The 22,509-nt window shown below is 40.6% G+C and overlaps 1 protein-coding gene and 1 long non-coding RNA gene across 10 annotated transcripts in view; one reads left to right on the top strand and one right to left on the bottom strand.

Moving 5' to 3' along the window:
- The window catches only part of LOC127426719 (uncharacterized), a 34,620-nt gene extending 17,541 nt beyond the window's left edge, over nt 1–17,079 (bottom strand). Inside the window, exons 1-2 of the long non-coding RNA XR_007894847.1 lie at nt 16,841–17,079; nt 3,828–3,934 (exon numbers count right to left, since the gene is read on the bottom strand). This is a non-coding gene — a long non-coding RNA (uncharacterized LOC127426719). The remainder of the gene's footprint in view (nt 1–3,827; nt 3,935–16,840) is intronic.
- LOC127426713 (neurexin-1a) overlaps nt 1–22,509 on the top strand; it is a 220,116-nt gene that overhangs the window by 40,320 nt on the left and 157,287 nt on the right. The gene's annotated exons all lie outside the window — the stretch shown is intronic.

The following is a 22,509-nucleotide window of genomic DNA, read 5'->3' as shown; positions in this document are numbered from 1 at the left end:
CCACACATGTGCTTGCCTAATTCTTAAAAATGTCTGGCCGAATGCTCTCTATACCACAAAACAGAACACTTACCAAACCACATACATTTGAAAAGCAAAAGAAAACAACCTTTAAAACCATCTTTAATCTTAACTTTAAAAACAAGAAAGCTAAAAACAGCTATTTCAACTTTGACCTCACACTTTACAATTTAGAAGAAAAAAATTTATTCAACAACCTGGAGAATTTCACATAAAAACAGCTTGCATTCTGACAAAGGCAGGGGCCTTAAAGTTGCCTGTTTGGTCACCTACACTCGTTTTTCCAACTGAAACAACAGCTCAAAGCATGCTTGAGATTGGCAGGTAAATATACCTGTCAGTCTGTAATGATGTCTTGACACATAAGCTCCGGTCTTAAAGGGGCAACATTCCCTTAAAGTTCCATCACTTCCGTCATTTCAAAATAAAAGTACAGACTTTAAACCCAAAATTATTACAAAAGAAAAAATTATAATTTTTCTCCATACTTTAAACAATGTATCAAATAACCTTTGAATTCCACCTGAAATTACATAAAGATCTTGCAGATTCCATCAGAATCTACAGTAGATACTGCTGCTTTCTCTAACCATCATACTTCCTATATTAGTCACTATATCTATACCCCCCCCCCCCCCCACACACACACACACCTTGTCTCGCATCCCATCCACCATACATTTGTACACTCAGCAACTGCTATGCATATCCTTCCCCATTAACACATTTCTAGATAACATATGCATAACACTGTGAACACAGAACACACACGTTAGCAGTTTACAAAAACTTGCGCGCACACAAATCAAAGAAGTGACGTTTTGACATATGCCACATATGGCACGTTGAAGCCCACATTTAGTCACAAACCTTCCCTAGCAATCATCACAAACAAGTGGTAAGATGCCTCAAGCTGTAGATCTGACAGTTTGGGGTTGTGCTATATGTGGAATATATAAGGCATTCAACAAATACTCTTCATATGACGTGGTATATGCTGTTACATTTGAAAGCAGCAATCCTGTCATGTATTTGACAGGATACAGATACTGTATTTATCTTCCCAATCATGTGATAGTTTCCAGTAATTGAGTTTCATAGTTCAGCTAAGATATGAGTGGTAGCATGTGTGCACATCAAAAACAGCATTTGCTTTGCTTATTAAATATGCATTTGAAGCCATATGCTCAGGTATTGGTATACCACATTGCGATGTACTGCCATTCCCAAAGCAACGACATGTCTTTGAGGTGCGAACATGAATGGAAAATTCCATTCATTACAGGTTAAGGTTACTGAAGTTTCATCTCCATATTGTGTATTGACATTCATCATGCCTTTTAAGTTAGGACTGTGTTCAGGGCATTTTTATCAGAGGTGTCAATTTTTCCTTGTTTATTGGGAAAATAATGGAATGCTTTTACCTGGCTTTGTGGGATTTCTTAAGCTGACTGCAGAAGGAAGATGTGAGGTCTTTGGTAGAGCTGAGATATGAAAAATGCAACGTGGACGGAAATGAATCCATGAAAAAACATTGTTATGGAGGATGTGTATGTGAATGTGTTTGCAGCCAGCAATCCACATGGTGGCAGGTCTGCCATGAGTGAAGTCTCTTTTTTAATTTTGGGTTTAGATACAATGTGGGTGTCTGGCTTTGTTAGTATCCCCTCTGTTCCATTCGCTCCTTCCCTTCCTCCACCCGCCTCTACCTTTATATCTCTCTGTGCCTTCACTCTCCCTCTTTCACATCTTGCTCTCTCCCCTCTTCTCCCCTCTTTCTGTTCCGTACTCAATCGATTTTGCTCTCTGACAGACAACGGTTGCTTTTGATCCTAATCATGTTATCTGTTTAAACTGTGTCCTCAACATGGTGGCTGATGAGATTTCAATGCATTACTGTCAGACAGTCGCTGACAGCTCACTTTCTGTATGTGTGGTTATGTGTTTGTGTCCACTGTGAACGCGATTCGGAGTATGATGCTGGTGGATTACTTTGTTTATATTTTATCAGTGGATTCAGGGTTTGTTTACTTAGTCGATTGTACATAAAATCACATGTTACTTTACCTCCATCCAGTGACTAAGGTGATTATTGCTTGCCTGCTGGGCATCCAAATACTACTCGCATGAAAACATGCTGTTTATGTAAATGCAGTTCATTGCTTTACAAGAGCAAGATTTTTGTGAGAGTAGGGGTTGGGGTGTCAAAATATTGTTACATTGTAGCTCACGATACTGTATCGTTATTCATGCCAGAAATCAATATTACATTTTTCACATGAATATTATTGGGAAAGAGAATACATCTCAGAATGAGCTAAAATTGATAAGCACCAAAGTCCAGTTCAGATAAAAGTGAACCAAATTTGTGAAATATCACAATATAACACACTTTTAAATGACTATACACTAAAGAATCGCAGTAGAATCGTATCATGACCCAGATATCAAGATAATAGTACTGTATCGCCTGATCCCTGCAGATTCCCACCCCTATTTTCTAGCAACTTGTTCAAATTCATGTCAATTAGCTTATCTGTAGCTGTGCGCATTTCAAATGTGTGTCAATGGCAGACCATCTCTGTCACCTCTATAAATAAGCTCGGCAGAAGCACAAGTGCATCAAACTGAATTGTGTATTCAGGAGGCACATCAATTACTCATGATTGTCGAGACTGCGAGATGCATCCCTCAAGATTTTGGGCATCACAGCTCTGAATCTCCTTCCTTTTCTCTCCCATTTTCTCTCACGACTCCCTCTACATCACATCTTTTTGCTTCTCCCTCTGCTTCTATCTCTCTCCACTCCTCATATCTCTTCTTTCTTGTGTGTATTTTACCAATCCATTTATTTATCTCTCCTCTCTTCATGTCCGTCTCTTGAGTATCACTAAATGATGTTTTACTCAGTCTGGGCAGGATGAGCGCCAGCACTGATAAAGTAGTGGGCTGCCTCCGTTTCTTCCGTCCTCCATTTTGATTCAGTGAAGCTGTCCAAGCAGATATGCGCTGAGGCATGCACACCGACACACGCCTGTGACTATACCAGCACACACACACAATCTGAGGTGCTGTGGTTGTCAAGCAACTTTGAATGTCTATCAGTCTTTCTCGGAAAGTCTCAGGCAAAGTCACCCTTGAAATAAAGGAGGGAGACGTAATGCACTCATGTGATCATGCACACAGGAAGATGGTGTGGATGGCTCAGTTCCAAAACCTTGTGAGTCATACTACGTAGACAGCATTGTTAGGCATCAGAGGTGCGCTCCTGACACTAAGTATTTTCCAAAAGGTAGGCTGCATAATTATGCTGCTTTCTACGATACCTCCTTTTGGTCAAATTCTAAGGCATCATCGCATGTATACTTCACAGATATGGAAATTAGCTCAGTGAAAAAATCCATACAAGATGGTGGATGAAGCGAGGAAAATGATGATTATAAATGTACCTGCTTTTTATTTTACACTAAAGGTATAAATATAGTACTTTAATCTAATTATAAATGGACTAGTTTAACCACTGTTTTCATATGCTATGCATTTTCGTGTTTATTAAAATATTCTATTGGTAGCTTAGCAACATGCTAGTACCAAACCCGCTTCATCTAAGAAGTGCTTTTTGTATGATGCACAGAGTTGCATTCCAAATTGGTCACTTTTAATGTTCCATTTCAATTAGGATACTGCCTTAGAAGACAGCTATTTATTTAGGCAGTAGACAGCAAGGCAGCTCACTAGGTTTTGGAGCAGAGCTGATGTGGAGACACAGAGTGCCTTTTCCTTCATCATCACAAATAAACACTTACTGACTGTCTGATGGAGCCCCTTAGCTTTGGGTTGCTATAGAAACAACGGTACTTTCGAAGATGACCCAAATTAGTTTTCCAGCAGCCAAGCGTGGACGTTCTCCCACCTGGGAGGGTGAAAGAAAGAAGGGAGGCGGGGAGGAGAGAGCAGAGGAGGTTAGTGAAAGAATATAAAACACTGACATGCAGTTGATATTTTCTTTGGTTTATTAATTTTTTTTTATTTTTTTTATTGGCAGCAGGTTTTAAACACAGCTTTAAAAAAATCTGCTTCTCATATTAATAACAAGGATTATACTAGGCTGCAAGTAACAAAGGTTTTGGCATTATTTGTATACACCTCTGTTTGCGTGATTTACACCAGAAGACAGGCACGTCTCATACGCCCCACTGATCATGTCATTTACAACTAGTTGTTCAGTTTGGCTCCGTACACACTACATGGAATTTTTGAAAATGCGGTCTTCACTACCTGAATTTTTCGGGAGTTAATTCGGTGGTAGATTGCGGCTGTCACTTTTGCCCATAAATTACATAAATTATTAACTTTGTGTGTTAAGAACAGTATTAAGCACTAAAAGGTGAACTGACAACCGAATTTAGCTATAGTGTGTACGTGGCCTGCGACCATTGAGCTGCGTCCAGCCGTTTTTTGTTTTTGTTTTTTTTCAGGTAACAAAAGAAAGTCGACTGTAAATGATCTGTCTCGAGAAACCTGCACTGCAATGCTTCTAGACTTTTTTTAGCGCAAGAACACATTCTGTCTGAATAGTGCCTTAGAAGGTAGCTGCCTATGCAGCAAGTAGAAGGTAAAATTAGAATATATTGGCAGAGAGAGAGGCAGGAGGGGATTAAGCTTGAAAAAAATAGAGAATGATTTCAGTAGGCGATAAACAGATGTGATGAAGTCATGATGGGGGTACAAAGGAATGAAACACAGATCAAATGACTTATGATTTGATATGGTATAGAATGTGTCAAAACGTCATATGAAGGCAGAGATTAGGTTGTCGGTGAACACACTCCATCTTTAAAGGTCACTCTTAGGTGGTGCCGCTGACATCGACGGAGGCATTAAAATAAGAATGTTCAGAACTCTGAAAGCTTATTACAAGCCTACGGTCAGATTAGCCCTACCACACACAGTGCGCTAATCAGACCAGAAAATACAGCAGGGATTACACGCAAAACAAACTTCCCCCACAACAAAAGCGGCATTGTGAACATTGAATAACTCACTTAGAGCCTTCACACAGCTTGTGACTTTGCAGAGTGAAAATTAAACTAAAAATTCGGTCATCATTTACTTGTTCTAAACCTTCTCCTTTTGTTATTTTTTAAGTTATATATATATATTTTTTCTTTTGTTGAACACAAAAGGAGGAATAAGGCTGAATGTTAGCCATAAGGCAAGCCTTCTGCCTAAAATCTTTTGTGTTCCATGAAAGAAAGAAAGTCATAAGGGTTTGGAAAAACATGAGTGTGAGTAAATTATTTTATATAAAGTTTAGTTTTAAATTTACATTTTTGAGCGAACTTTCCCATTAACATCAGCCATCAATACCAAGGAAGCTTTAAAAGATGTTGTCTGCTTTTGTATAAGAATAAAGTTTGTTCCTTTATTGATTTATGTATTAATAGACCACCCGTCTCAAGAAACAGAATCACTGAAATTGATCCAGACATGTCAATGGCTTGTCATGTGCCAAAGAATGTCACACCTGCTGAAAAGCAGGGTGAGGGAAATCAAATAAGTCATTTAGCATGAAGGCCAATTTCCCAGTTGGACGCATTCCTTCAGGTTCAAGAGAGGGGGGAGGTTGCTGAGCAACCGAGAAATGAATTATTTGTTGGAGTCATCCCTGGGTGTGTTTTGACACATTTCATTTTTGACCTCTTCTTCACGTCCTGGCAAACAGATGAAAGTCCATCCCTTTTCACGTAAAATGCAATAAGCCACGAGAGAAAGTACATTACAGAAATTTTACCATGGGTAAGTGGGGTTAGGCATGACGCATAGCTTATTGCTTTGATAAAATGGCAGCAACAGCAATATTTTAAACAACACCAATGGTCAATAAATGGTTACATTTATTATTAATAATTATCAGAACAAACAAATCTCCCAGCAAGTAATATGGACCCTTTTCACACTTCTGGGTTTTCGAACGTGGAAGTAATCGATTGCAGGGTAAACTTCGATAGCGGTGAATGTGAGACCATGCTAAATACAATTTTTGCTTGGAATTTTGAGGTGAGGGAACAGTGGTGGTGATCCTGGTGCTGGTCTTGGTCTTTTTTCATTTGATCCTGGGCCTGTTAAATTTGAAATTAAATACACAGATTGACTGAGATCCCTTGTTTTTAATATGATAAATGCCGGGTTCAAAACCTGCCCGCCAGTACAACTTTTTTAACAAACCAAGCAAAATTGCAACTGTATGTCAGTGGATGTATATCAGGAAGGGGGTGCCTTTGGTTGCAATTTATTTTCCTATTTCACTGGACCAGTGAGGGCTATGGATGAGAAGTAGAGTGCATCCGAAAGCTATGTGCCCTGTAGAACAGTGCTGCTCTAGGCAAATGTTCCTGTCGCCTACACAAGGGTTCGCCACTGACTAGGGAAGGATAATACTTACTGTAAAGAACTTTACATTTTTTATTTTTTATTTTATTTTTTTTTTAGCATGTATTCTCATTAAATGGAGCTGCAAAGTGTGTATTTGTTCTAATAAAACTGCACTGGATCATACATGTAATGGAATGGGTTGTCAGTCAAATTGCCAGTTTGTTATTCAAAGGTGGTGGCATACCGTTCCAGTCCAATTTAAACCCTAGAATATGATGCATATATTTCTTCAAGTATGTGTGGAGAAAGCAATGCTGATTCCCTGGAGTGGAGAGTGAGCCAACACAGATAAAAGTCTTGACGAATGTGAATGTGACCCAACATGGCAAAAAAAAAAAAAAGGAGGAAAGCCACTCCATCCCTGCTGGAACTCTCTGGATATGTTAAATCCTCACAATCTGTAGTGCCCCATGCGTTGCGTAGGCCCCACATGTGATATGTGTGCAAGTGTGTGTGCCTTCACACTTTAGGATAGCGATGAGCTGATATCTATGTTCACACAATGCATGAGCCTATTTGAGATTTATGACTCACATGGAGACAAACTGATTTCATCCAAAACGGGGGCAACTTGTGCAACCCTGACCTCACCAACACATGCAATGAAAGAGTGCAGTTAGTCTAGAAGAAAAAGAGAGATAAACTCTTGGTGTTGTGCTTTTAGATCTAAAGCAAAGGCTGTTATCCTCTCCTATGCTGTGCACTGTTTGCTGATATTAAACCACTCATTAGATTCAAACACTTTCCATTGAACATGATAAGCCCAAGGCAACACTTTCTAATTAGTTTATGTAGCCCGCTGGTGACTGAAGTCGTTGTTTTATTTTTCCTTTTTTTGGCAACAAAGTGTCATTACCACTCGTGCTGATCTTTTTTAAGCGCTTGTGGCCTGGTTGGCTCCACTGTGTGTTGATGCACTTGTTAGTGAGAGGAAGTAGCTGCTTTGGAGGTATGTTTAGAGACTAATACTTACAGTATAACAAAGTAGAGCAACTACCATTCAAATGCAGCACATGTTATTTGCGCATAGTCCAGTAATGCACCAGTGTGGTTGCTATTTCGTTAGCCGTAGATTGTTTACCTCTTGTTAAGCGAGCCTATTATCCTTGTTTTGTACCTTGTTTTGTATCTTCTCGAAGCATTCTGTGCTCTTGTATAAGGGGAACACAGTGCCAGGAAATTAGGGAATTTTTGGCTAGCTTCTGAAACACCTCCGCCTTTCAGTCGCACGGCTCCTACACCTCATTAAAACAGGTGGCCATTGACCCAAAATCAGCACACTGCCCATTCAGTGCAACAAATACTCTTTTCACTTGCAGAGTATGTTACTTCAGAAGAATGGGTGACTTTTAGTGCTTTTCACTATGTTTATGTTTTCAATGCTGGTTTCCAGCATGGAACCAGCCGTTTTAACTAGCTTAACCAGCAAGATTACCTGATCATCCTGCAAGTTTTGCTGGTGAACTGAATGGCTGTGTTTGTGAACCATCTAGTGTTGGGTAAGCTATTCAAAAAATGTAGCTAGCTAAGCTACCAACTACTTAAAAGAGAAAAATAAACTGTTCAGCTAAGCTAAAAGCTACACTTCAGGGAAAGTAGCAAGTTACACTACAAGCTACACACCAAAAGTATCTTGCTACATTAAAGCTACTTTATTCTTTTTTTTACAGGTCATTGACAAAGCATCTAAAAGACTTATTCACATGATGTTTATCAAAGTTTAGTGTAGTATAGTGTAGCATATTATAGTGCAAAAAAGTATACAAGTATACTGTATGGTGCAATAAAAATGTATGTGCATATAAAAAAAACAAACAAAAAAAACATGTAAATTCATATTTTTACATGCTTCCTGTACAAACCCAACATATGGGGGTTCATTATGCAAAATCTAAATTTGTAAGTTTAATTTTTCATATTTATACTACTACCAGTACAAATCCATATGCATTTAAACATAATTTTTGCACATTCCTATATAACAACTCTACGTACATATACTACCTTATCCTGTAATACTGTGTCTAGCTGTTGCATTTCTGTATGTACTGAAACTGAATGTACTGAAACTCTGAACTTCTGTAAAGGTGTGTGAGCATACTAGATATACTATTCAAAACTGGTGACAGTAAACACAGTGCACATGGCATGTATGATGTAGCTGTGTAGCTTTTGTAAATGCTTCGCCGCTACCTAATAAAACTTAAAGCTTCGTTACTGAAAAGCTACTTGATTTAAAAACACTTTGCTACTGGGAAATGCAGTTAAGCTAATAGCTTTCCTATTTTTTGCGAAGCTACTACCCATCACTGTGTCTAGGCTAGCATCAAACCAGTATTAACTAGCATCAACCAACCTCAGCAGGGGTGACAAAGGACAGTTACAAATCAAAGATTGTTTAAAGTTGAGAAGACTTAAATCTGCTAGCAAATGTAGCTGATAGTCAGCTGGAAATGAAGAACAACAGAAGCCTAGACTGCTGAGCAGCTGCAGAACACTGACTGGGTGTCCCTTGTGAAGTCTCTGCCCTGACCTGCCAGTCACACTGGACGTCCACACTGGCACTGCGGTGCAGTGTATGATGCGGTGCGTATGCAAGCAGTGACGGGCGTTGGGGTTTGGATGACCACTGGGGCAGCTACTTTTCCTAGCTGTGCTGACAGCTGGTCAATTGGCTTTATAGAGCCGAGGCCGATCTTGGCTTGCATGCAGAGTGGTCTCAGTGACCTTGGGCATGCCCAGTGAGACGGCTAGGGAGAGCAGGATGAGATATCCATACAAAAGAGAGAAAGATACATGAGCTCACTATTTGTGTTCATTTTACCCTTTACATTCTCACTCAATGGTTCTCTGTACAACTATCTATCATTTGCTTTTCACTTTAATGCTCTTACATTGCAGGGCTCAATAATAATGCCAGAAAAATACTTTACGCATGTGCGTTGAACATGCTTAATGTGCATTCTTGCATTACTGTGGTGGTAAGAAACCTCAGTACACAAGGGGGGCGATAGAGTTGTCTTCAAAAGCCTGTGCCATGAAACTGGGTGTGTTAATATTCAGATAAGTTGCTATAAATACAGTATATTGACTTTAATGTACTTGTTCAGCAATATTCTCGTCAAACGGTTGCTTTGGCTTGACAGTAGTTGGTTTGAAATAAAAACTCACCCTAGCAGCAGACAGTTCTTTCTAATGTCTGCTATAAGCGGACCTTGCGGCAACATAGAGAATGCAATGCATACTTTCCTTGTGTTATGAATTGCGGTCTGACACATTTCTGAACTCAACAAGGTGTAAAATCAAGCTTGAATAACTTGAAGCATCTGCCTTAATGTATTTTTATATACATTCATGAGTATGTTTTGGCTTTACGAATGGCTCCATGGCTTGTGGCCTGTGTGAAAGAGTTTTGGCAAGTTGATAAAACTTACTTGCCATCAGGGTCAGAAATTAACTTTTCCATTAAGGGACAATATTTGCCCTCTGGATTTGAGTTTCAGAGGCATTTTATACCAAAAAAAAAAAAAAAGGTTTTTAAAACTTTATTTACTAGATTTAAGGTTATTAAATCAATTAAAATCATTTCTCAATATGAATAACTAGATTGAGAATAAACATCAGCATATACTTTGTGCAATAATATGTGTGATTAGGCCTAAATAAAGTAATTCATTATTTTTGCCCCTAAATTTAGAATTACAGGGGCATTTTTGTCACTTTCAGTGGCATTTTTGCCATGTGCCCCCCTTTAATTTCTGTTGCTTTTGATAATTTGTTGACTTTGAACATTGGTTTTTGCTTTGCAAAGTTTAACAAAATTTTGCAAAGTTGGTTTTCTGTGATGTATGAGAAATGCTTTTGCCTATTTAAATTTGTCAGCAAGGTAACAATTTTTAGGTAATCTAGATGAGATTAAGATGAATATTTGTTGAAATTGCAAGAATGACTCGTGATAGTCTTAGAACCATCAGTTAGAATGGGTAGAAAATCACAATCTATCATTAATGTTTTGCATTGTATGCCATCATTTTCTAGCTAAAGTGAAGGTCCGGGATTGGCCGCAACCCACCACCTTTCCTTGGTACGATGAAGTAGGGGCTGTAGAACCCCTTCTTCATCTCGGCTGGAGGGACAGGCTCTACTGTGTCCTTCCGCAGAAGGGACGCGATCTCCGCAGGGAAGGCAGCAGTGTTCTCGCCCTGCACTTGAGGTAAAATGGACGCCTGGCGAACTGAATCGTATAGCCGAGTCAGACTGTCCCAGTCAGCCATCGCGACGGGTTGGGGAACGCAAGCCACGCACCCCAAGCTTCGGGCGAGGGAGACCAAGGAGACAATTGCATCAGATGTACTGGCGGGAAATGAGGAAACCGCTCCTTTTCTGAACATGTGGGTACCGCAGCCTTTCGGGCATGCGGCGAATCAAAGTAAAGGCAACAAAGGATTCTCCTCCCGGCCCTCCACTGGGGGAACAGAGTGGTCTGCTTACCATCTCTAGGCCTGCAGCAGGTCTCCACGTGCCTGGGTTGCCCGTCTCAGGGGTGGCTAGAAGCCTTCCTCGGGTTCTTGGCGGCAGGCCATGAGACAGTGGCGTCTGCTTCCTGCAGGAGGCTCTACACCAGGGCCAGGCCGCTGGCCCCTGGCGACGAGCAGACGGGGTGCGGGATCTTGATCCGCGCCGGGGCAGGATATGCTGAATAGCCTCCATCTGCTTCTTAACCACCGAGAACTGCTGGGCAAAGTCCTCGACGGTGTCGATGAATAGGCTGACCTGGGAGATGGGGGCATCAAGGAACCGTACCTTGTCAGCCTCCCTCATCTCATCCAAGTTGAGCCATAGGTGGCGCTCCTGGACCACCAGGGTGGACATCGCCTGTCCGAGAGTCTGCATCGTGACCTTCGTTGCCCGGAGGGCAAGTTCGGTCACCGAGCGCAGCTCCTGCATCAATCCCGGGTCAGAACTACCCTCGTGCACTTCTCTTAGCGCCTTGCTTGGTGTACCTGCAGGAGAGCCATGGCATGCAGGATGGAGGCAGCCTGTCCAGCGGCACCGTAGGCCTTAGTCACCAGAGATGACGTAAACCTACAGGCGCTGGACAGGAGTCTCAGGCAGTTCCGCAAGGTGGCTGCGTTTTGCGGGCACAGGTGCACCGCAACCGCCTTATCCACGTGGGGAATCACCGAGTACCCCCTTGCAGCCCCACCGTCGAGGGTAGTGAGAGTGGAGTAGCTCAGAGACCAGGTCCGGGCAGTGAAAGTTGCCTGCCACGACCTTGTGAGCTCCTCGTGCACCTCCAGGAAGAAAAGGACCGGGGTGGGGCATGGCCGTGAGCGGCGCTCTGAGCCCAGGAACCAATCATCAAGCCGCGAGGTTTCAGGAGGGAGTGGAGGATTCCACTCCAGCCCGATGCTCGCAGCCGCCTGGGCAAGCATGGCCACCAGCTCTGCGTCGGCCTGTGACTGGGCGACCACACCCAAAGGTGGGATCCCAGTCGAGTCCTCAGCATCAGACTGGACCAGCCCACTCTCTGATGCTGTGATCGAGAGCTCATCCACTTCGCGAGCGCCGAATGAGATCGCGAACTCACCCTGAGACGAGCCGGCGGTCTCATCCCAGAACTCGACTGGGGAGTTACCTGGCGGAGTGGCTCCCATTGGGGTCCCCAAATCGCCCCCAGTGCTAACCGACGCGGCCTCAAACCCGTAGGTAGAAGGACCGAGGCGGGGTGCCGCCGGGGTGGCTTTCCCTCTAATGAAGGAAAGCCATGACCACAACATTGCCATGGTCATGTTCTCGCACATGACCCGTCCACGAATGCTGTCTCCTCGTGGGAAGCGCCCGAGCACGTAAGACAGTGATCGTGGCCAAAGGAAGCGGAGAGGTAACGACCGTAACCAGGAAATTAACACAGACGGAAAGGCATCTTTAAAAAGACGCTCTCCGTCAGTGCCACTCTTTTAGTAGTGCAAATATACTCTTTTATCGCAAGAATATATACTCTTTTAGACTGTTGAAGCACCCAGGGGCATTCTCTGCACTCCACCGGTGCACAAGGGGGAGAAGTCGCTGTAATGTGGCGTAAATCCATCCGTTTTTTTAGATGTGAATGGAACGGCAGAGGATTCAGCTCACTGAACACAACCACTCGGCTCCAAAGAAAAAATCTGAATGTGTGGTTGCGAGCCAGCTCCTTTTATACCCGTATATCCGGGGGAGTGGCATGCAAATTCCACTCGCCAATTCCCATTGGCCTTTTCTCAAAGATCAGAGGCGTTTGGGGCTCCCAAGGGCGACCCCTAGTGTCACTACATCGACACAACGTTGAGTGAGTGACAGATAGGGAACTACATTTAATGGACTATATATATATATATATGGCACTACAAAGTAAAAATCTCAGCTATGACCAGCAAAATAGATCTCTACAGTTGAGCCTTGCATTGTCTTACTTCAGTGCTTTTCTGTACATCTCAAGATTTTCTTTTCTTTTTTTTTTCTTTTTTTTCTTACATCAGAGATATTAGAGATTTTACCATATCGCTCTCCCTTTTCTCCCTCTCTCCCCTTTCTCCTCCATGCCCTACTGATTCTGGGAGAGAATTTATCCTCCGGGAAGCCTGGCTCAGTGTCAACCTCTGCATTCCTCCGTAGTGCCCCTGTTTACCTTTCAGTGTGAGTTAAAACTCTGTCTACACCATTAATCCCCAGCATAATAGGGAGCGTCCGCCAGCGTCCACAGTGTTTACCAGGGTGCCGACATCTCCCCGAGATTGATTCACTGATGCTTTATGTCCAGCAGTCAGATCTAATGACATGGCTGTAAATTCACAGCATGGAAGGGCCATGGCTGCAGCAGCTAGTGGCTCTAAGGTTTAAACTTCTAGCCTGAGTTCTTGCTCACATCTGCTTACTGTAATGCATCATATTTTTATAGTTGGACCTGTTTAATGCTTCCTTGTTGTTAAGAGGGGAGTGATTGTCACATATAGACAAATGACGTACTTTCATATTCTTTTCACACGTTTGGTTCACTCTTTTCGGGGTACCGTCTAAAATGCACATACATTTCCTTAACTGTATGTGTGTCTATGTGTGACAGAGAGAGAGAGAGAACATGTGTGGGTGTCTAAAATCACAACGACAGACAGCTTTCAGGGATGAGTGTTTCCGTCTGTCAGACACATGTTCGAAGTGTATGTGTGTCTGTGTTTATGTGTCTGTAAATTGCCTTCTCTTTGGCATTGTGAGTTTCGATAGGTGGGGTGAAATATAATCTCTTTTCATTTCTCCATGAAACTGGTTCACTGTCAAAACCCCAATCCCTCTCAAAGAAACTGCCAATTTGGGCCGTTGGCCCATGTGACTCACGCACTACAAGCGCAGTCTGGGTCTGAATCTGGAGAGTCTGATAATACAGCAAGTGTGTCAGTCACATCTCCCAGCCTCTTCCTCTCCATCATTCCTGCATTCTTTTTAGGACTCACCTACTTTTAGCATCTTTTTAATTAATACTGTAGCTTTTTGTTTCGGGATATTTTGAAAAATTTTCATAAATGTTTATTACTATAGTAGCATGCACAATCTCTGGATACAAATGACATTAGATTAAAATAGATTCATCTCAGTAAAACTGTCTCCTTCTTAGACCAGCAATTAGTTTCCTGCATAAAGTAATTTGTATGTCCACACTGAAAGTAAAAAAGTGCTGTGCATTGTGACACAATCACAGCCAATCAGAGCATATGCTCCCTATTATGGCCCTCTACAAGTGAATACATCATGTGATTACCCCACACACCCTCCCCAACAGGACTGAGTATCGAGATTTCCAGATTTATTTCGATTTTGATTAACAAGCTCTCAATTCGATTAGATTCCAAATCAACCAGAGACTATTTAGCCCGAGACAGAGCACTGGTATTTAAAATGTGAGAAATTGGAACACCCAATGTGGCAGATGTAGAAAAGTAAGTCCTGCCAATCGCCTTTCAGATACAGTTATCTCCTGTCAGTCAGCTCAAAAACGTGTATGCGCAATACAGCTGGACCAGCCTGAAAGTTTTTTGTTTTTTTTAGAGTTTTCTGAGCTATAGAAGCACATTTTACCATTGTTGTCAGATTTTACTGTTGATTCTCAATGTTCTTTGATTGTAATCTTGATCAACTGTATTGGAGATTTCGGTCTTTCCAAGTTTAAGTAGATAGGAGCTGTACATTTACACCGCGTGTATAAATAAATATAGCTGCCTGGGAGCATTCCAAAGAATCCCAAGGGGACTGACTTACTTTGAAAGGGACTTTGATTTGACTTACATATGAAAGTAATTTGACAATTTTTAATACATGTTTTAATAACACAACAAAATACTAACTAATTTGAGAAAACATTGTTTCAAGTTCTCAATTATTCAAGACAAGTAAACAGTCAGTAATAAAGAACAAAGAAACACATTAAAAGCAATAAATAAAGCAATACAACAAAAAAAGTGTTTTGAGTTTTTAACAACATTTCAAATCTACAACAGATAATTTTTTTTATTAAACATTCAGAAATTACAATAAATAAATAATTAATATAAAGAATGAACTGTAACATAAAACTACTACAGGTCTTCTCTACATAGGCAGTGCTAGGGCTGGGCTACCAGGACTAAAGACAAGTATCAAGTTGATACTAAAACATATTATATTTTAGTATTTCAGCAATTTATTTGACTATTAAGTAATATACAGTATATACATTAATGATACCTGTCTTTCTGCAGTATCGATAACACCAAACACAGAATCAGTTCAGTACACATGCACTGTTTTGTTGGCAGCTGCTTTCAAGCACTCATGTATGTGTGCGCATGCAAGAAGAGTGCTCGTGACATGCGATTGCGTCTTTGTGTCTGGTCAACATTCCTGTCTTGGTGTGATATTGAAACTGAGTTGGACATTCCAGATGCTGTAAGTACCAAATATTAATATATATAACCCTGAAAACAAAGAGTAATATATGCAGACATTTGCAAACAAAGTCACTAGCCAGGACATTTGTGTTTTTATTATTATTATTATTATTATTATTTTTTTAACTCTAGCAAACTTTGGCAAATCTAGCAACCAATTTTTCTTCATAAGTACCTGTTTAGCCTGTTCACAGCCTGCTGTTTTCTAAACAAACTTAAAGCGCCAGACGAATCAATGGCAGAAAACTGTTAATTGTACACAACGTGTATTAAACTAAGGAAGGCCCAAAGGGACATTATAGTGTTTTTTTAAATCACATTTTAAATGTATAGTGTTAAAAGCAAGTTTCTGATTTTTGAGTACATCTGAAGCTGATACTAAATTTAGGGGGACCGTTTAGATTTAGTTTCAGTAATATTTAAAGATTTACTATATAAATGACATCTTACAGCTGTGACATTTAAGCTTTTTATAAAGGGTTTTATATTCCTATATTTCATGAAAGTATGCCCCATACATATCCACACAGGTCTGGGCTAAGCCCCAAATATGCTCTGTCCCTAGAACTGCCCCCTCTTGTATGATTATAATGCATGAATACTTTTTAAAGCTACTAAAGCTATCCAGCCAAGTGCAGTGTGCGGTTTGATTAATATTAACAACAAACTACACAGTGGCAGATCTTAAGTTACACATTAAGTCAGATTTTGATACAAATCCACTTTTCTGTCCTTTTGTGCAAGTTCACTTTAGACATAAATGACTGTGTTTACATTAATACCTCATTAACACTGCATTAATGCAACTTTGCGATCGCACTCGGAATTGCACACAAAGCACACGCAAGCCCCCTTTCGGACAGTCAAACAGCGCACAGGTACAGAAATTAATGTAATAAAAAGAGATTTTTTTCATAAGGGCTAGAACCATTTTATGCATATAAGCAGGCACCCAATGTACATAAGCATTTATATAAACATTATACATACATTTACATTCATGCCCATACATGAGGACATGTTTGTTATTGATTAGGTTGATTGTTTTAATTGTATATTCATAGTGCTGAATTTAAGGACATTTTTGAGGACCCAGTGTTAAATTCTTCCCATATCACATCCTATCATGTGTTTCAGTTAAAGTATATTTTAGATTTAATTTACAAACAAAATATCAAATAATCAATCAACTCATGTTCCGTAGAATAGTGATAACCATCTGTTCTTGTCTCCGGTGGGATGTAAATTATGTGTTTTAGATTTCTCTATCTCTTTCTTTTGTTCTGCGAAGGACAATGTTGATCTTTGAAAATGTGCTATGATAAATGATTGAGATGCTTATTCTTCCAACCCCCAGCACATACACACACACACCCAACTCCCCCACCCTCCCCGCGCTCATATAAGTGCAATAATATTTGACTTACAGGCTGTCATGGTATTACATTTGCTGCTGCATGGTCTGCATGCCTGTGATGGTTGCCGTCGAGGGAATGACATCTGTTGAGATTTCCACATCGAGTGTTACTCACAGTGGATGCTATTAAATCAGCCCCCCTTACCCAACCCTACACCCCCCGTATTGGCAGTGAAAACTTGCCTCAGGAGCCGCACCGAGATAATGGCTTTCCCATTACAAATACTCCAATATTTGTAAGACAGCAAACTTGCCACAAACCTACAGAGGCTGGGGTAGGTATAAAAAATATTGTTCTTATTGGATGCTATTTAAAGCATGCTGTGAGAGATGACTTGGTTCTTCAATCAGAAAGCAGTTTCTTTGAGGCAATTTGAATTCAACCAAGATGAATGTTAGATTTCTACTCGTTCTTTGTTGCAGACCAATCACATGTCCATCCAATCGAAGCCAGTGATGTCTTTTAAACTCTATTCAATCTGAAAATGCATGGCTTTGGGTGTGTTGTATTTATTTATTTATTTATTTTAGAAGGAGTAGGACATGAGAAAATGGAAGAGCTTGAACTGTGAAAGATAAGAGCGATTTTGTTAGCAGAGCAGCCATGTGGGATGAGATAAGTGACAGGGGGCTGTGCTCGCATGTGTACGTTGAGCAGTGAAGCATGTGTTAGCACAGTCACTAGTCACTTCTGAAATGTGTGTGTTGTTGAGGCTATGAGCCAGGTCACCTTCTGTCCCAACGGAGAGCTGTGCAGTGCAGGTAGCATTCCAACACGAATCTCCAGTTAAACCGCAGAGATGGGAGGGTTACTTAAAAAACTACTTAAAACTGTAAAGAGTCACCTAATACAAATGCCACCAAATGAACATAATCTGAATTATTTTAATCACTTTTGCATTACCTTATTGCCTTATACAGTAAAGGCAAAAAGCAACATCGACCAGATCAGTGGTTCCCAACCCTGTTCCTGGAGGCCCCCAACACTGCACGTTTTGTTTATCTCCGTTTTCTGACACACCCAATTTAGGTCTTGGAGTCTCCACTAATGATCTGTCGAGTTGAATCAGGTGTGTTTGATTAGAGAGATATCCAAAATATGTAGTGTTGGGGGGCCTCCAGGAACATGGTTGGGAACCACTGGACTAGGTGACTATGTAGATGTCTCCTGTACACCAACAAAAGAGTCTTACCATAAAAATGCAAAAATGTTTTTTATTATAGCATTTCAATATTGCTATTGCAATAAGTTGTGTTGGCAACTGCATCAATGGTTTTTGCATGTGTACCTGCTACACTCACCGGCCACTTTATTAGGTACACACGTATATCTACTTATTCTTGCGCTTATCTAATCAGCCAATCACGTGGCAGCAGTGTAATGTATAAAATCATGCAGATATAGGTCACGAGCTTCAGTTAATATTCACATCAATCATCAGAATGGGGGGAAATGTGATCTCAGTGATTTAGACAGTGGCATGATTGTTATTGCCAGACTGGCTGGTTGGAGTATTTCTGTAGCTGCTGATCTCCTGGAATTTTCATGCACAACAGTCTCTAGAGTGTGTAGAGAATGGTGCAAAAAACAACCAATGAGTGGCAGTTCTGTAGATGAAAATGCTTTGTTGATGATAGAGGTGAATGGCCAGATTGGTTCGAGCTGACAGAAAGGCTACGGAAACAGATAACCCCTCTGTACAATTGTAGCGAACAGAATAGCATCTCAGAATGCACAACATGTTGAATCTTGAGGTGGATGGGCTACAACAGCAGAAGACCACATTGGGTTCCACTTCTGTCAGACAAGAACAGAAAATTGAAGCTGCAGTGGGCCTACCATTTGTGTACCTCAGCAGAAATCCAGATTTGTCAGACCAGGCAATGTTTTTCCAATCGTCTGTTGTCCAGTTTTGGTGAACCTGTGCCCACTGCAGCCTCAGTTCCCTGTTCTTTGCTGACAGTAGTGGTACCTTGAGGGGTCTTCTGCTGCTGTAGCCCATCCGCCTCAAATTTCAACGTGTTGTACATTCAGAAGTGCTTTTGAACTGCATAGAACTGTTGTAACGTGTGGTTATTTAGATTACTGTCACCTTCCTGTCAGCTTGGACCAGTCTGGCCATTCTCCTCTTACCTCTGTCATTAACAAGCCGTTTTTTCCCAAAGAATTGCCGCTCGCTGGAGGTTTTTTGTTTTTTGCACCATTCTCTTTACACCAAGAGACTGTTATCTGAGAAAATCCCAGGAGATCAGCAGTAACAGAAATACTCAAACCAGCCCGTCTGGCACCAACAATCATGCCACGGTCGAAATAACTGAAATCACATTTTTCCCCATTCTGATGGTTGATGTGAACATTAACTGAAGCTCCTGACCCATATCTGCATGATTTTATACATTACACTGCTGCCACATGATTGGCTGATTAGATAATCGCATGAATAAGTAGATGTACAGGTGTACCTAATAAAGTGGTCAGTGAGTGTAAATATGTATATAAATACACAATTAGGAGCTGTAGTTGACAAATTCACCATACAAAAATACAGTGTCGATGTTTGCGGCATTACGGGATGTCATTTTGGTGCCTGAATATTTTACAGTTCAATATTTATTATAATGAAGTGATATAATGTATACCAACCTACCAGGACTTCTGGTAAAAATCTGCTTTGCACTTTTAAATGTACTTGTTAACCATCATAGGTGGTAAAACAAACATGATGACATAGATTTAATCAAGAGTGGCCCTTCCAAGACAATGTACAGTGTCACCCACACAAAACCAAAACGTCATCAGGGTAACACATGTACTTAAAATGTAAAACACCCCAGTGTTCATTAATGATGACAAAAATAAGAAGAAACACAAACATTTCAATAAAATATTATAAAATGTGACTCCACAAGTTATTTCAGAGAGCAATATAAAAAATGAAATGAGGTGGCTGAGAGAAAATTAAAGACAAGGAGAGAATGAGAGAAGTAAAGAGAAGCTCCAGTCTCTTCTTTAACTTAAACTCAATAAGTACATAAACATGGGGGCCTGGGTAGCTCAGCGAGCAAAGACGCTGACTACCACCCCTAGAGTCACGAGTTTGAATCCAGGGCATGCTGAGTGACTCCAGCCAGGTCTCCTAAGCAACCAAATTGGCCCGGTTGCTAGGGAGGGTAGAGTCACATGGGTTAACCTCCTCGTAGTCACTATAATGTGGTTCTCGCTCTCAGTGGGGCGAGTGGTGAGTTATGCATGGATGCCGCGGAGAATAGCGTGAAGCCTCCACATGCGCTATGTCTCCACAGTAACGCGCTCAACAAGCCACGTGATAAGAAGCGCGGATTGACGGTCTCAGACGCAGAGGCAACTGAGTTTTGTCCTCCGCCACCCGAATTGAGGCAAGTCACTATGCCACCACGAGGACTTAGAGTGCATTGGGAATTGGGCATTCCAAATTGGGGATAAAAGGAGTGAAAAAATGTACATAAACACTTGAGGCATGAAATGAACAATTGGATCTTTCAGAGTGGACAAATTATGTAGATGAACTAAAGGCAGAGGGAAGGGGCGCTTATCAGAGAGCCACAGGGCTGCTCCCTTAGCTCGTCTCGGGGTGTGTGTGTATTTACGGATCAGGAGTCATTCATAAAGCCCTCACTGAGGTGCCCTGTGAGTGTTCATGTCTGTGGATATGGAGGTGGAAGAACTCAGGGCCAAAGTAAATCTGAGCCACCCTCCACCTTGGGAAAGTGTGGCATTCACTGCCTCAAACCCGGTGTTTAGTCTTCCTGCCAAGCTACACAGTTATCTATTTTTCATTCCAGTACCTTTATTATTATGTTTTTTTTTTTTTTTTTTCGTTGTGCTGTGGAGAATTTGATAAGCCTGGGGTTTATGAGGAGGGAACGCAGACCTGACTGCAATCATCTTGTTTGTCTCAGCTGGCGTTTCGATATGAAAGGAAGTTCTGTGCTCTAACTAAGTGCTTAATATCCACCATAAGGTGCTGGAACACTTCGATGTCTTCAGTTGGCTCGGTTGTTCTGAGCAATGCTGTCCTATGTCCTGTCTTTGCTGTCATCCCACTCTATGGGTGGTCCATTAAATTTCCTTCTTTGATCTGGTAGGCACGGAGGGGAGCTTTCGCACAGAAAATGAACGGTTGCCACTCCTTCCTCAACCTCCCCTTGTTTTTCCCTTTACTGACAATTACCATCAGGGCTTGCCAACACCCTCCACCCTCCCTCTTCAGTCTGTAGTTACTCTGTAGAATGGGAGGAGAGGGCACATGTGTAAAGTGCACACTGATGTGTTAATCACATTCTGGAGTGTGTTTGGGTGGTGCTGTCTTGCTGTGAAACAGTTTGTAGCGCTGCAGCGCTGCAGCGCAAACCATCAAGTCTTCCATCATGGATTTTAAAATGGCAACTGAAGGGTGGCAGTCGCAAACACGCATTTTGATTATTGATTATGAAATAGATTACACCACAATAATAGACCAGCTTGAAAAAAAAAAATGTAAACAATGTCGCAGCAGTCTCTGTGAACAGTTTTACATAAACATGCTGGAATATGTGTAGAGATTCTAAGTACATTACAGAAAAAATAGTACTGACCATTTAACAGACAAATAAGGTTGTCCAAGGTCCAAAAAAAAAAAAAAATCTAGTGTAAACACACGTGTCAAGAGTAAAAACATAATATTTGTGTCCAATTTGTTTTCATACGTTTCTGAAAAATATTTATAGCAAAAAATATATAAATTAATAAATAAAAATAACTTAATGACTTTAAAAATGTTATGTAGTGTAACCATCAAGTAAAGGTATTAAAATACTTTCCTTGGACCTTGAATACATGAAACCATTTATTTAAATAAGTTTCCAAACATATTTTTCAAGGTAATATATGTATATACACACACACACACACACACACACACATGTTGGTGCAGCTATCATTATGAGGACTCTCCCTAGACATAATGATTTTTATACTGTATGAACTATGGATTATATCCCCTAACCCTACCCCTAAACCTAACCCTCACAAAAAACTTTCTGCATTTTTACATTTTCAAAAAAACATCGTTTAGTATGTTTTTTAAGCGATTTAAATTATGGGAACACTAGAAATGTCCTCATAAACCACATTTATAGCATAATACCCTTGTAATTACCAGTTTGTAACCTAAAAAAAAAGTCCTCGTAAACCACTTAAACCTGCCCACACACACACACACATATTTTACCTTGAAAAATATGTTTGAAAATGATAAATGATTACATTTCATGTATTCAAGGTTCAAGGAAAGTGGACAGATATTAATAATAATTTAAAGAAAAATGCTTTAACAGAATAATAAAAACAAAATCTTAACATTTTGTTATATATATTTTTACTGTCTCCAGATGGCTACACCACATGCCATTTTTTACTTTAAGCCCTAGAAGAAAAAATAAATAAATAAATATATATATATATATATATATATAAATGACTTGGAACTCAGTAATTGAAAATATGTTCATCATAGAAGAGGTTAATAGACCCAGCCAAAAATAAAAAACAGCAACACGTATTAGACCCTAAAACAGCAGAATGTACTTATGTACTTCTACTTATGGATATTGAGTTTACTTGCTATTAAGTGCTGTTATCTTTCAAAGATTTGTTGTCAC

The sequence above is a fragment of the Myxocyprinus asiaticus genome, chromosome 36 (genome assembly GCF_019703515.2).
Source record: "Myxocyprinus asiaticus isolate MX2 ecotype Aquarium Trade chromosome 36, UBuf_Myxa_2, whole genome shotgun sequence".
Taxonomy (NCBI): domain Eukaryota; kingdom Metazoa; phylum Chordata; class Actinopteri; order Cypriniformes; family Catostomidae; genus Myxocyprinus; species Myxocyprinus asiaticus.
The sequence above is the reverse complement of the archived record's forward strand: the minus strand, read 5'-3'. Positions and strand labels throughout refer to the sequence as shown.